A 14,205-nucleotide genomic window follows, 5' to 3' on the forward strand; every position below is an offset into this window, starting at 1 on the left:
TCCATTTCCCTTTCCAGATTCTCTAACCTACCTCAATGATTCAAACTCCTAACATTCCACCCTCTGACCTGCAGAATGTCAGTATTCATCTTTTTGACGATTGTCCCGTCTTGTGTAGTCTCCACCTAGAGATCCGTATGGGGGACAATTATCTCCAGAATATTTTATAATAATGTTACTGATTTTACGTCCCACTAATTACTTTTATGGTTTTCAGAGACAACGAGGTGCCAGAATTCTGTCCTTTTGTCCCAAGAGTTCTTTTACGCGACGGTAAATTGACCGACACAGAGTTGATATATTTGAGTAACTTCAAATATCACTGAATTGAGCCAGGATCAAACCTGCCAACTTGGGCTCAATAAGCCAGCGCCTTAACCATCTGAGCCACTCAGCCCAGCACTGGAATATTTTACCAAGGAAGAAATCATGATCAGTACATCATTCATTCATACAGAGGGAGCTGTTTCTCCTCAATATAGCTAAGCCATCATCATCAGCGGGCCGGGTAGGACTTTTGTGGACAATATGCCTCCATTGGTTCCTGTCATTACAGAGTTCCTCTCCTTTTACATCCTGCAATGTTGTTCCTTTCTCGATAAGGTCTGCATTTATTTGGTCCAGCCACCTTCTTCTGGGACGTTCAACAGGTCTCCTTCCTGTAACTGCCATTTCCAAGTATTGTCTGGGGGTTCTGGTCTCTTCCATCTTTTGCACATGCCCAAACCATTTCAACCGTGCAATGCATAGTCTTTCTTCCATCATACAGGTCACTTGCATGTCATTTCTAATGCACTCATTTACAATTCTGTCTCTTGTTCTTGCATAGCAGATCATAAAAATTTCATTTCACATGCTTGCAGTATGCTGATGTCTCTTTTCAATAACACTCAGGTCTCCAACCCATATATCATGATTGGCAGAAGGTAAGATTGTTTGGCTTTTATGGGAACTGCTTTGTCCCACACTAGATTTCGTTCCTGATAGAAGAACACGGAACCTTTTGTCACTCTGTTCTGGATTTCCAATTCAGTACTCCCCTGGTTCAATACAATACTTCCAAAATAGCTGAAGCTTTTTACACATTCAATTCTCTCTCCATGAAGTTTGAGGTCACATTTGCTGGGTGTTCTAATCAATTTCATTGCTACTGTTTTCTTCTTACTCACAGTTAACTTATATTCCTTAAATTTGTTGACCCAGCAATCTAATTTCCTTTGGATTTCTTGCTCTGTTCCTCCCCAAATGGCAACATCATCTGCAAACACTAATACACTCAAATCTCCAGGTTCTGCAGCTTTAATTTCTTTAATGATTACATCCATGAGTGCAAGGAAAAGTAGTGGAGATAGTGGGCTGCCAAGTTGTACACCTCTGTTTGGAACTGTTCAGACCTATTACATGTTATAAACTTCATTTTTGGTCCGTATTGAAAAATTACAGTGCAAAAAATAATAAAGGTGTTCTATAATCCACCTATTCAACACTTTATTTCCACTTATAGTGGTTACATAAACACAATAACACTTATTTGGGACATGTTTCGCCCTCAATTTAGGGTATCTTCAGCCTAAAATAATCTTCAAAATTACATATAATATTACATATGGAAGCTAAAAGATTAGCTAGTTACTAAAATTTGATACATTAATAAAAACATGTTAATGGAACACTGTCAATGATTATACTAAAAATATCTTGTCAGAAACTAAAACTTCTTCCATTAAAAATACGTAGTCTAATTAAAATGGTTCAAATAAAATTGTTAGTGGATTACCAATGTGATAATGACGTTATGTATTTTTAATGGAAGAAGTTATAGTCTCTGACAAGATATTTTTAGTATAATCATTGACAGTGTTCCATTAACATGTTTTTATTAATGTATCAATATTCACATTTCATGTATCAAATTTTAGTAACTAGCTAATCTTTTAGCTTCCATATGTAATATTATATGTAATTTTGAAGATTTTTTTTTTTTTTCTTGCTAGTTGTTTTACGTCACACTGACACAGGTACGTCTTATGGCGACGATGGGACAGGAAAGGGCTAAGAGTGGGAAGGAAGCTGCCGTGGCCTTAATTAAGGTACAGCCCCAGCATTTGCCTGGTGTGAAAATGGGAAACCACGGAAAACCATTTTCAGGGCTGCCGACAGTGGGGTTCGAACATTTTGAAGATTATTTTAGGCTGAAGATGCCCTAAATTGAGGGTGAAACATATCCCAAATAAGTGTTATTGTGTTTATGTAACCAGTATAAGTGGAAATAAAGTATTGAATAGGTGGATTATAGAACACCTTTATTATTTTTGAACCATTCAGACCTACCATTTCCTATTTGTACCGTACACTACTTTCACAGTTTTCATATAGCAATTGGATCTTACGAATTAGAGAACTTGGAGCTCCTAGTTTATGCAGACATTCCCATATTTTGCTCCTTGGAACACTGTCATACGCTTTTTCTATATCTAGGAACACTACTATCAGATCTTTCCATTTTCCCCAGTACTTTTCCATTAGTTGTCTAACAGCAAAAATTTGGTCTATTGTTCCTATTGCCTCTGAAGCCATGTTGTTCTTCTTCAAACTGATGTTCTATCCTTGTTCTTAATCTCTTCGCTATGATCTTTTCCAGTATCTTGAGGCAGTGTTGTAGCAGGGTAATTCCTCTGTAGTTTGTACACTTTCTTCTACTTCTTTTGTTGAATAATGGTATGATCATATTAAATATATATATATAAAATAAGAGTTTTGTCTGTACTTTGCTCAGAGGCTCTTCACTTTCATCTATCCTATCCCACCTTCCTTGGTCAACTCTTGTTCTTTTCCGACCCCGACGCTATTAGGTTTGCGAGAGCTAGGGAGTCTTTCATTTTCACGCCCTTCGTGGCCCTTGTCTTCCTTTGACCGATATCTTCATTTTTCGAAGTGTCGGATCCCTTCAATTTTTTCCTTCTGATTAGTGTTAATAGAGGATGGTTGCCTTGTTGTACTTCCTCTTAAAACAATAATCACCAATCACCACCTTCTGTATCGGTCATGTCCATAGTAGCAAGGAAATGTACCTTTTAATTGTCTGTAATTTCTGTCTGTCTGTATGTATGTATGTATGTATGGACACGCATCACGAGAACACGGCTGAAGAGAATTTAATGAAAATCGGTATGTAGAGTCCGGAATAAGTCACTACAATCTAGGCCATAAATAATCTTATTCACGCTAACAAGGGAACATCGGCAATGGGTAAGTCGCCGATCGCGATGAAACTTGGAAAACACATTGAGGTACACGTAAAAATGATGTCGGCATCAATTTTGGGTGCCAACGTTCATTAGGGCGTTAACTACGGGGCCTAAAAGTTGCGACATTTCAAATTCCGTGCGATCAGCGATCAATACCTGCTGGCCAATGCTAAGATGGCACACTGCGTAGCTGGAGACACACCTCTGCACCTCCTCCCCTCCCCACTACAAGTGGTTCGCCACCGCACGTTCCCCTTCTCGCCGCGCTTGCCGGCCGCTTAGCTGTCGAAGAGAACCGGTTGTACACTTTGTGTACTCTATCAGCCTTCCTCATATCTCTCCTTTGTAATTTCCACGTTGTATTAGTCAGTTTACTTTTGCTGAAATGTTTATGAAAACGTATGCACCGGGTGAGTTGGCCTTGCGGTTAGAGGAGCGCGGCTGTGAGCTTGCATCCGGGGGGATAGTGGGTTCGAATCCCACTGTCGGTAGCCCTGAAGATGGTTTTCCGTAGTTTCCCATTTTCACACCAGGCAAATGCTAGGGTTGTACCTTAATTAAGGCCACAGCCGCTTCCTTCCAACTCCTAGGCCTTTCCTATCCCATCATCGCCATAAGACCTACCTGTGTTGGTGCAACGTAAAGCAATTCACAAAAAAAAAGTATGGTGCCTGTTGTTCATTGTGTTTTGTTTTTCTTTTCACTATTTCTTAATGTTTCGAATAGACCAAAAATTGTTTTTGTTTACTATCAGTTATTGACGGGGAGTTTGCCCGATGTAATTGTTACGGAGTCATTTATTGTGTTGCCATGTAATTGTTTTTTGTTGTACCAGTTCGTACAATACCCATTTAACTGTTTGCATATGTAACTGCCATTATACCCAGAAGACTGTAGTGTGATACTTTAATATCGGTACTTGTTGAATACATAGACCTTCGTCAGCTATAACGCAAAAGTACCGGTACAGTAAGACTACAGGTCTGCCTGTGATTACTGTATATCTATTGCATATATAAATGTACATCTTTTTTATGTTTCAAGGCTTTTCTTATTACGTCAAACTTTACTACATTCCATGTCATACTCATATCGACGTTGCCTATCCATTAAATTAATTTATATTCAACAACCATTGCTGCAATTGAAATGTGTTGTGCCTGTCACTGCAAAACATAAATAAATCATTCAGTACAAGCACAAATAAAAACATTCTACCTATAGGCCTATTCCTTATACCAGAGTACGCAATACGGAAAATACCAGTAGTTTCAAACTCGGAGTTTATAAATTGTTGTTGTCGTCGTCCGCAATGTTGTTTTGTTATGACACAACTGGTAGCGTACACAAAATGGGCGGGGGGGTCATAAAAAAAAGATCTGGACCTATAACCAGGTTTTGATATCCCGAGGTACCGAATCTCATTACATTCATTGAGATCCTCTACCCGGGCACGTAATTTCTTTACATAAAAAGGTATTTAACGTTGTTTAAAGGTGGGAGATTTATTTAGTGGTGGGTGATTTAATTTAATTAATTCCATATGTATGTCCACTCTAAAGGACACTATCGACAGCTTTAAGGCGTTTTAGAAGTAAATAATAATTTAAGCGTAGGTAGGACGTGGTACCCCCTCCCACGTTTGACCTCGCCCGGTGGTACTTAACTCGGAGTTGTACCCGCGAATGTGACAACTCACCGGAATGAGCAGGAATGAAAATATAACATTTGAATAAAATATGGGTATATTAGTGTAGGTTATTTATTATCATTATGTGTGAAACGGAACGTAATTTAAAGAATTTCAATAATTACAGTACGAAAAGAAGCAAAGTATAGAGTCGGTCCCGTTGAACAGCTAAGCAGACGGCAAGTTCGGGGAGAAAGGGAACGTGCGGTGGCGAACCAATTGGAGCGGGGAGGGGAGAAGGTGCAGAGGCATGTCTCCAGCTACGCAGTTTGCCAGCTTAGCATTGGCCAGCAGGTATTCATCGCTGATCACGCGGAATTTGAAATGTCGCAACTTTTAGGCCCCGTAGTTAATGCCCTAATGAATGTTGGCACCCAAAATTGATGCCGACATCATTTTTACGTGTACCTCAATGTGTTTTCCAAGTTTCATCGCGATCGGCGACTTACCCATTGCTGATGTTTCCTTGTAAGAGAAATGATTTTTTTTTTTTTTTTTTTTTTTTTTTTTTTTTTTTTTGCTATTGGCTTCACGTCACACCAACACAGGTAGGTCTTATTGCGACAATGGGACAGGGAAGGGCTAGGAGTGGGAAGGAAGCGGCAGCCATGACCTTAATTAAGGTACAGCCCCAGCATTTGCCTGGTGTGAAAATGGGAAACCACGGAAAACCATCTTGAGGGCTGCTGACAGTGGGGTTCGAACCTACTATCTCCCGAATACTGGATACTGGCCGCACTTAAGCGACTGCAGCTATCGAGCTTGGTGAAATGGTAGTTTAGGGGAAGTCCTAAAATTTAATTCTCAGATATTTATGTTATTAGTGGTCCTATCTTAATAAAAATTGGTATGCAAAGTCTGGAAATAGGTCGCTACAATCAAGGCTATAAATAATCTTATTCACGCTGAAAGAAATGGTAGTTTAGGGGAAGGCTTAAACTTAAATTCTGAAATTTTTATGTTATTAGTGGTCCCATCATAATGAAAATCGGTATGCAAAGTAGGGAAATACATTGCTACAATATTTTATTCACGCTGAGTGGAATGGTAGTTTAGGGGAAGGCCTAAAATTTAATTCTCAAATATTTATGTTATTAGTGGTCCTATCGACAAATACTACATTACTTAAGTTATATAGTATTACATTTCCGAACATATATGTCTTATACGTTTTTACCATACCGGCTATGATAACAGAGATATTCATGAATTTGGATTTTTGTTGCTAAGACCATATCAGCGCCAAGTTACGAGAAAATGGGTAAACAGAATTTAATGAAAATCGTTGTGTAAAGTCGGGGAATAAGGAACTACAGTGTACGCTATAAATAATTTCGTAAGGTGCCCTAATATCACAGAGTCGAAAGGAAACTAAATGTGAAGGCCTACAATACAGAAAGCTCATAACACTGAACAACAATAACATTACATTGACCATTGTTTGTTGTGTCTTCTGTTGCCAGTCTTGTCCGATAGAAAGGATTGCTGCCGTATACCAGGTATTTTTTTAAAATCTGCTTTACGTCGCACCGACACAGATAGGTATTGTGGCGACGATGGGTTAGGAAAGGGGTAGAAGTGAAAAAAGAAGCGGCCCTGACGTCAATTACAGTACAGCCCCAGAATTTGCATGGTGTGAAAATGGGAGGCCACGGAAAACCATCTTCAGGGCTGTTGACAGTGGTTTTCGAACCCACTACTAGTTGGACGCAAACTCACAGGTGTGCACCCCTAACCGCACGGACAACTCGCCCGATCATACCGAGTATAACAGCCTGCCTGAATATTGGCGGGAAGTAGCTGGGGAGTTAGATAACTTTCTTTTTAAGCATGCCATTTGTCTGGTTCATAAATTTTCTGATACTACTGGTAACTGGAATACTACGTAACAAACTAGTTCATCATAGCATTCGACCTATTTCAATCCCTACCCTGAGGCACTGACTGGAATGAGCAGTGTGCATATTTAACGGAACAATGGCAGAGGAGTGTTCGCGGCTGTCTGCGGCCTGGTCATTCCAGCACTGGAACTTTGGACTGTTGGATCGGCTTCGTAGTACTGTTGCAAGTGACTAATCTCATGTTTTAATCCGTATTGAAATCTGTTGATATACAATAATAAAGTTTTATTATGAATACATTATGTATTGAACAGGTGGATTCATAATAAAACTTTATTATTGTATATCGTAGTACTGTTCATTAAAAGTGAGAAAATCCACGGGTTTTTCATTTGAGCAAGTATTTTATATGTTAACATTGCTTTTAATCCCTACATTCCTCCTGATATTTTTGTAATGGTCTAAGTTGATTTCAGTTAGGAAAACCACAAAGACAGTCTTTCTGAGAATCCTGTAGCGAGGCAGGGTACATCAGCTAGTATTATTATAAGGCTGTATCAGCCAATCATCCAGACTGCTGCCCTTGCAACTTCTGAAAAGCTGCTACCCCTTTTATGAACCATTCATCAGTCTGGTCTCTTGACAGATACCCGTCCGATATGATTGCACTTACGGCTTGGCTACCTGCTTCATTAGGACGTGTACGCCTCCTGACTGCAGCAAGATCATATGGTTCACAGAGTCACATGGTTCATAGTTTTAAACCTCGCAAAATTCTGGAAAGAAGCTTTTATTAGTCACATCTTCCAAAATGATAAATACAGCCTAATAAAACTGATAATAGAAAGCAAGGTAGAAGGGGAACGACGATATGAAGTAGGTCATAATAGCTTCTGTAACTGAAAAATAGCAGCCAAGTAGTCCAATAAATTGTTAAAGGATGCAGAGACTGCTAACTTTCATGTTTGCTCTGCTTTGTGTGATGACAAAATAAGACAATCCACAGATCTTGATGCATAGTGAAAGTTTCAGAAAAATACAGGCTACTGAATTGTAATCTACAACAAGTGAGCAATCGAAACTTTCAACTGTGGATATTAATGCAATTAATAAAACTAGAAGACAATCATTGTCTGAGATAAGATTGAAATATCTCTTATGAGGACACATTGTAGATTAAAAGAAAAGATCATATGGTCCACAGAGTCACATGGTTCATAGTTTTAACCCTCAAAAAATGCTGGTAAGAAGCTTATATTAGTCACATCTTCCAAATTAATAAATATAGCCTGATAAAACTGATAATAGAAGGGGAACGACAATAGTAAAAGTGATAAATTTCATATTCGAGCCCGTACTGTCGTTAAGTATTAACTTGTGAAATCCTTAGATCAGCTTATGCAGTTCAACAAAAGTCTACCTTTCTTTGACTTATTGCATGAAGCTAATCTAAATGTGGCATTAATCTTGCACATTCTATGTATACAGTCAATAACATTTGCAATATTTTTACAATGTTAGGTTATCTGCATGATTAATTCATTTTATAAAGCCACTCATGTTGTATTAAATCTGTACAATCCACAGACATAGTTATATTTTAACCTACGCAACATTTGGATGTAATAACAATATAAATGGTCTGTTATTGGACATTATAAATTTTCCAGCTAACTCATTTCTGGTGGCCAGCATTTCGCCCCCGCGTGCTAGGTTGGACTCATCAGTTGGTACCTAGCACACCTACCAAGACGCATGACTAGTCCATACCGTGGAGGCCACTGCGTAGGCTAATTAGAGCCACCGGCAGTGCCAATGCACTGTGAAAGACTTTGTCTCATTATCAAAAATTGATGCCTGCTTGGCCATCAGATGATATAGATGGTGATTCCCATAGGGGACCTGAATTAGCTTACGCAATGGCCTCCACGGTATGCACTAGCCATGCGTCTTGGTAGGTGTGCTAGGTTCCAACTGATAAGCCCAGCCTAGCACACGAGGGCGAAACGCTGGCAACCAGGAATGACATAAGTGGAAAATTTATAATGTCCAATAACGGACTATTTATATTGGTATTATAAATTTACTCATTCGGAACAAATATTTCAGATCCCCTATGGAAATCACCATCTATATAACATTTGGATGTACCGGGCGAGTTGGCCGTGCGGTTAGGGGTGCACAGCTGTGAGCATGCATCCGGGAGACAGAGGGTTCGAACCCAACTGTCGGCAGCCCTGAAGATGGTTTTCCGTGGTTTCCCATTTTCACACCAGACAAATGCTACTTCAAGTCAGTTCTTCTCCTGTTTTCCTAATGTCCAGATTTCATTTTCTTAAAGCATACACTGTACCATGAAAACAACATAAAAAAACTACCTGAGAATAAGCTAAGTTTAGTTCTTCTGCAAGATTTTGACCCAAATCACACACCAAATTAGTACTAGTATTAGAATAATACAACAGACAAAGTTTTCCCAGAGATATCATCTTTTCAAATGTCTGATTTACCATATCTTCCATTGAGCTGCTGCTATAGGAAGAAGTAGATCATGAACTGAAATAGATTTTTGTTAATAATAGTGAAAAAACAGAGTAGTTTGCTTTAGAAACATTGGATTCTATAAACATACAGGTGGTACAAAATCTAAAAACTTTTGCATCTTCTGAGGCATTAGTAGGATAGGGGGGATACATCTAGGGACCAAAGAAAGAGTGACCTCTCAATGAGCTGATGCAATAAAAAGTGCACTATATTGTATCAACTTGCTATTAGCAGGTCCCATCTTTGCAATGTATTAAAAAAAGGCCAATGAAATACATTTACAGTACTTTCATGCCTACAAAATATTGGTTACTAGTGTTATTAGAAGACAAGTTTAAACTCTCCAGTGTTAGATATGATACACTGCTTGAAAAAAAGAAATTGAAGCGCCCAGAAGGGGAAGAGGAAACAAAATGAAACTTCACGTGTTGAGAGGGTATGAGACGTGATTTCAGTGATTACAAAATCGAGTCAAATGTACAAAGAACTTGGCTGTACACGTACACTTATCAGTAGGATGATGCATCCCCTCTGCCTGGATGTATGCACTGATTCAGCTGGAAAGGATGTCCGTTGTATCCTGTCCTGAGGCAAGCTGGCCCACAACTGTTGTAACTGGTCCTTAATATCCCACATACTGGCATGAGATGAAGTTTATGTCCGAACTGATGCCACACATGTTCTATCGAGGACAGATCTGGGGATCTTCCCGGCCATGGCAGTACCCTCAACATTATGCAGACAATTCATAGAGACACGTACCGTGAGTGCACAAGTAGTATCCTGTTGAAAAATGGCACCATGATACTGTCTCACGAGAGGTATCATGTACTGTTGTGCCGTCAGAGTCCCCTCAATCACTACCAGCTGTGACCTGAAGTCATACCCGATGGCTCCCCACACCATGATGCCAGGAATAACACAGCTGTGCCTCTCCAAAACATTGGAAGAATGGGACCTCTGCCCAGGTCGCTGCCATACTCACGAACGATGGTCATCCGGGTAAGTGATGAACCGCAATTCAGCGCTGAACACAATGCGACACCATTCATTAGCAGTCCATGTTTCTCGGTCATGGCACCACTCCAAACGCAGCCGTATGAGTTGTGGTGTTAACGACAGCCTACACATGGGACGGTAATTCACTAGACCGGCTACTGCAGGTCTCCGACTAATGGTGCAGAATGACACACAATGTTGCAGGGAGCCCATTACTTGTTCTCGGATAGCAGGCGTAAATGTGAAGGGGTTATGATGTGTTTGGTGCACAATACGGTGATCCTCTCTTGTAGTGGTCAGACGTGATCGACTGAAACCTCGACGATGAGTATGCCTGCCCTCACATTCCGAAGCAGTCCAACATTGGACCACTGTCACATCCGAATGCCTGACAAATCTGGATGTAGCGCAATTCAATCAGCCAGCCAAATAGAGACCCACAATGAGGCCCCCCTTTCAAATTCTGTTAGGTGCTGATAACACTGTCTCACACGAATATGTGGCATCTCCGTATCCTTCACAGTATTCCCTCAACATCTGACACTGTTCATGCCCCTTATATACCCTATGAAACCTGGTAACAACACTAAACACAAACAGCACTAGCCTAATACACTTTGGTGGCCGTTCTACTTGTCAAAGAGAATTGCAACTCTAATCACTTACATACCCACCGATAGCGTTTACATGTACGAAGTCACATTGACATCTGACCATTTCTTTTGGGTGCTTCAATTTTTTTGTAAGGCAATGTATATTAGGCCCATTAAGTACAGTATATGAAACAGAGAGTGCAGATAGAAAATAAATGAATGTAGCTTTATGTTTCTGGTATTGTATTGCACCCAATGGTACTGCAATAGACTATGAAAAAGTTTTCGCGCATAATAACAAAAATATTCTCGAGACAATAACTATAACTTTTTCCCCAATGTCTTGGGGTCGGCACTTTACACGGGGATTTGACCCAGTTTTACGTCTGGATACCCTTCCTGAAACCCGCCCTATATGGAGAGGCATACTCACTCCTGTGGGTTTCTGAGGTAGTGTTGTGTACGGTACGTAAATGAAGAGAGGTGTATTAAGACGAACATAAATCACAGTCCCCGAGCCAAAAAATTAATCATACGCAAATAAAATCCCCGGACCGACCGGGAAGCGAACCAAGGGTCCTCCGAAATGAAAATCAGTATGCTAAGGAGTCAAACCAAACAATAAAAACATCAAAAATGAAAATAAAACCTTTATATAAAACTGCCACACGAGACCGGAGAAAAACATTACATATTCAGGAATTCATTATCAAAGTAAAGTGCATACCTTCAGAATAAAAATATTACCCACAATTATATCCGGATCCTAATTATCACACAACTGTTACAAAAAATCGGCAATAAATTTACAATTAGAGGAGGAATTTCACGGTTCGGGACGGTGTTGATTTTTAACAATGGGCGTATTGCAAAATCAAAAGAAAAACCCTAAATAATCTGTAAATTCTGGCTCCCTTATCTGAATGTTTCTTTAGGTACCACCTTCAGGGAGGATCTTATTAATCACAGGAAGCATAGGGAAAGGGATAGAAGGCCAGTGGTGGTGGATCGCGTTCCCCTCCAGTCCAACAATCATCGGTATAGCAAAGACAAATCTCCAAATAGTTTCAAAAATTCTGTCACTTACTGAACGGCACAACGTACTGATCAACATGTGTCCATCCACACAAGTTGTAATGCCTCTCGCACCTAAAGTCATAAAATGACAGTCTTTACAGGAAAGGGTTTTGCAATCAAAACCAGTCCGTTCGTGGAATCCTTATGAACACAATAGCAGTTCACCTTCGCCACAAACTTCCTTATACTCTATTCCATTTACTAACTTCTGTAACTTCCACATGACAGTTCACACTAGTTATCAAATATTTCGACTTCCTAACCTATCAACAAATATAAACAAATGCAGATTGAAAACTATCGACAAGCATAAAATACTAAAATGAAACCTCTCCCGGAGAGTAAACAAACTCTGGGCAACTGTAGGCTCTCATTGCAATGGCTCGGTTATAGACTATAGCGGCGTACAGCAGCTTCTCAGCTGACTGACAGGTATTTTCTGTTCTGCAAAGTGAATGCTGTTCTGATAGCGGGTGGCCTACATGCTGTCAAGTAGAACTGGGAGCGGAGCGAGTAATACCAAAGAGAATAAGTAATACCGATGAGTAATCCGGTTGTAGCAGTAGAGCGCACCACCGACCCCCACCGCTTACAACTGCAAGTAGGTCTACTCGCGGAGGACCAGAACACAGTGCACCGCACAACACATGTTTAATTGCAGTCCGTCCGTGTGTCTCGTACGGTGCGGGTCGTTCTTTGGTTTACAGTCTGGTGTGTGAGATTAGTGTGAGTGCGTGTCCGTGTAAACTTCATCGATGGATACCGATAGTGGAGGAGATGAGGCGCCGGATCCCTCCTCTAATGAAAATGTTGGTCATGAAGAAACTGTGTCTATGCAAACTGATTTGATTAATCTCAATTCAAGTATGAATTCATTACAGCAGCCATTAGACCCTCAACAATCTAATGACATTCCGACACCTCCCCCACCTCCTGTGGAGTTGGAGGTCTATCAACATGCTAATTTTGGTCCGTTCATTGTCTTTGTAGACTCAACTAAGTCTAAAAACATTGGTGGATTGCATCCCATGGCGCTTGGGCGATTGTTTTATGATAATAATATTTTTGTGAAAGGTATAACGCCTAAAGGACGAAATAGATTACTCGTGGAATTTAGTTCCGCTATTCAAGCTAATTCTTTTTTACGCCATTCGATGTTTGAATCTCACTCACTCTCTGAAAGCGTATATTCCCAGCTCAAATATCTTCCGCGTTGGACTTATATGCGGTGTGGAAAAGAACGTTTCTGATTCCGACATTCTTAAATATCTTAAATCTTCTGTTCGGGTCAAATCGGTATAGCGCCTTAATCGTAAGGTTGTCGAACCCAGTGGAGTGACCGGCGTTCTTACTGGAACAATTAAGATTGTTTTTCGCTCTCAGAATCTCCCACAATATGTATCATTGTTTCAAGTGCATTTAGAAGTTCACCCTTTCATATTCTCTCCAATAATATGCTCCAAATGTCAGAGATATGGGCATACGATCAAAAACTGTCAGGCTAAGTCACCCCGATGTAGGCATTGTGCGTCACATCATCTTACATCTGAGTGTCAGGAAAACATTCGCCGATGTGTGCACTGTCAACAGGAACACTATGCTGGATCATCAAACTGTCCCACACATCAACACCAAACTGCTCTCAAAAAACTTATGTGTACAGAAAATCTCTCCTTTTCCGAAGCATCTGCAAGAATGCCATGGCCCAATTTGACCTGTCCAATAATTCCCATCATTTCCCACCTCTTCCTTCTACTCGTTCCTCTTCTCCAGTCGAAACCCCCAGGTAACGTAAATTTACTAAGGTGGTTATGAAAGAGTCTCGTCCTCTTCTACCACCAGGTTTTGATAAGTCGGGTATCTCAATCTCATCAGACCCAATCCAGTGTCATCACATACCTCAGTTTTCCAGTCTACATCATCTTCATCCTCTCCGTCCCCTATTCCGTCTACGTCCCGTAATTTTCAGTGTCCCCCTCCAGTTCCTTCTCAATCATCTAGTTCCCCTGTGCTACGCCAAAAGGCCCATCTCCAACATGGTTTTCAACAACTACTTCTCCAACTTATTCAATTATTAGGGGACCAGCCCCATGTTACACATATGCTTTATCAGCTTCGTGATTGTATGAATACTATGTTCTCTTTCGATGTTACGAATCCTGCAGTGGAACGTTAGCAGTATTATTTCTAAACGATATGAGTTACAATTTTTG

At 40.3% G+C, this 14,205-nt stretch overlaps 1 long non-coding RNA gene across 2 annotated transcripts in view; it reads right to left on the reverse strand.

The window, feature by feature from the left end:
- Positions 1 to 12,448, reverse strand: part of LOC136874742 (uncharacterized) — a 110,702-nt gene extending 98,254 nt beyond the window's left edge. For both annotated transcript variants that reach the window (XR_010860285.2, XR_010860286.2), the window contains exon 1: positions 12,003 to 12,448. This is a non-coding gene — a long non-coding RNA (uncharacterized lncRNA). The remainder of the gene's footprint in view (positions 1 to 12,002) is intronic.
- Positions 12,449 to 14,205: the final 1,757 nt, after the last annotated feature.

Source organism: Anabrus simplex, chromosome 5 (assembly GCF_040414725.1).
Source record: "Anabrus simplex isolate iqAnaSimp1 chromosome 5, ASM4041472v1, whole genome shotgun sequence".
Classification (NCBI taxonomy): domain Eukaryota; kingdom Metazoa; phylum Arthropoda; class Insecta; order Orthoptera; family Tettigoniidae; genus Anabrus; species Anabrus simplex.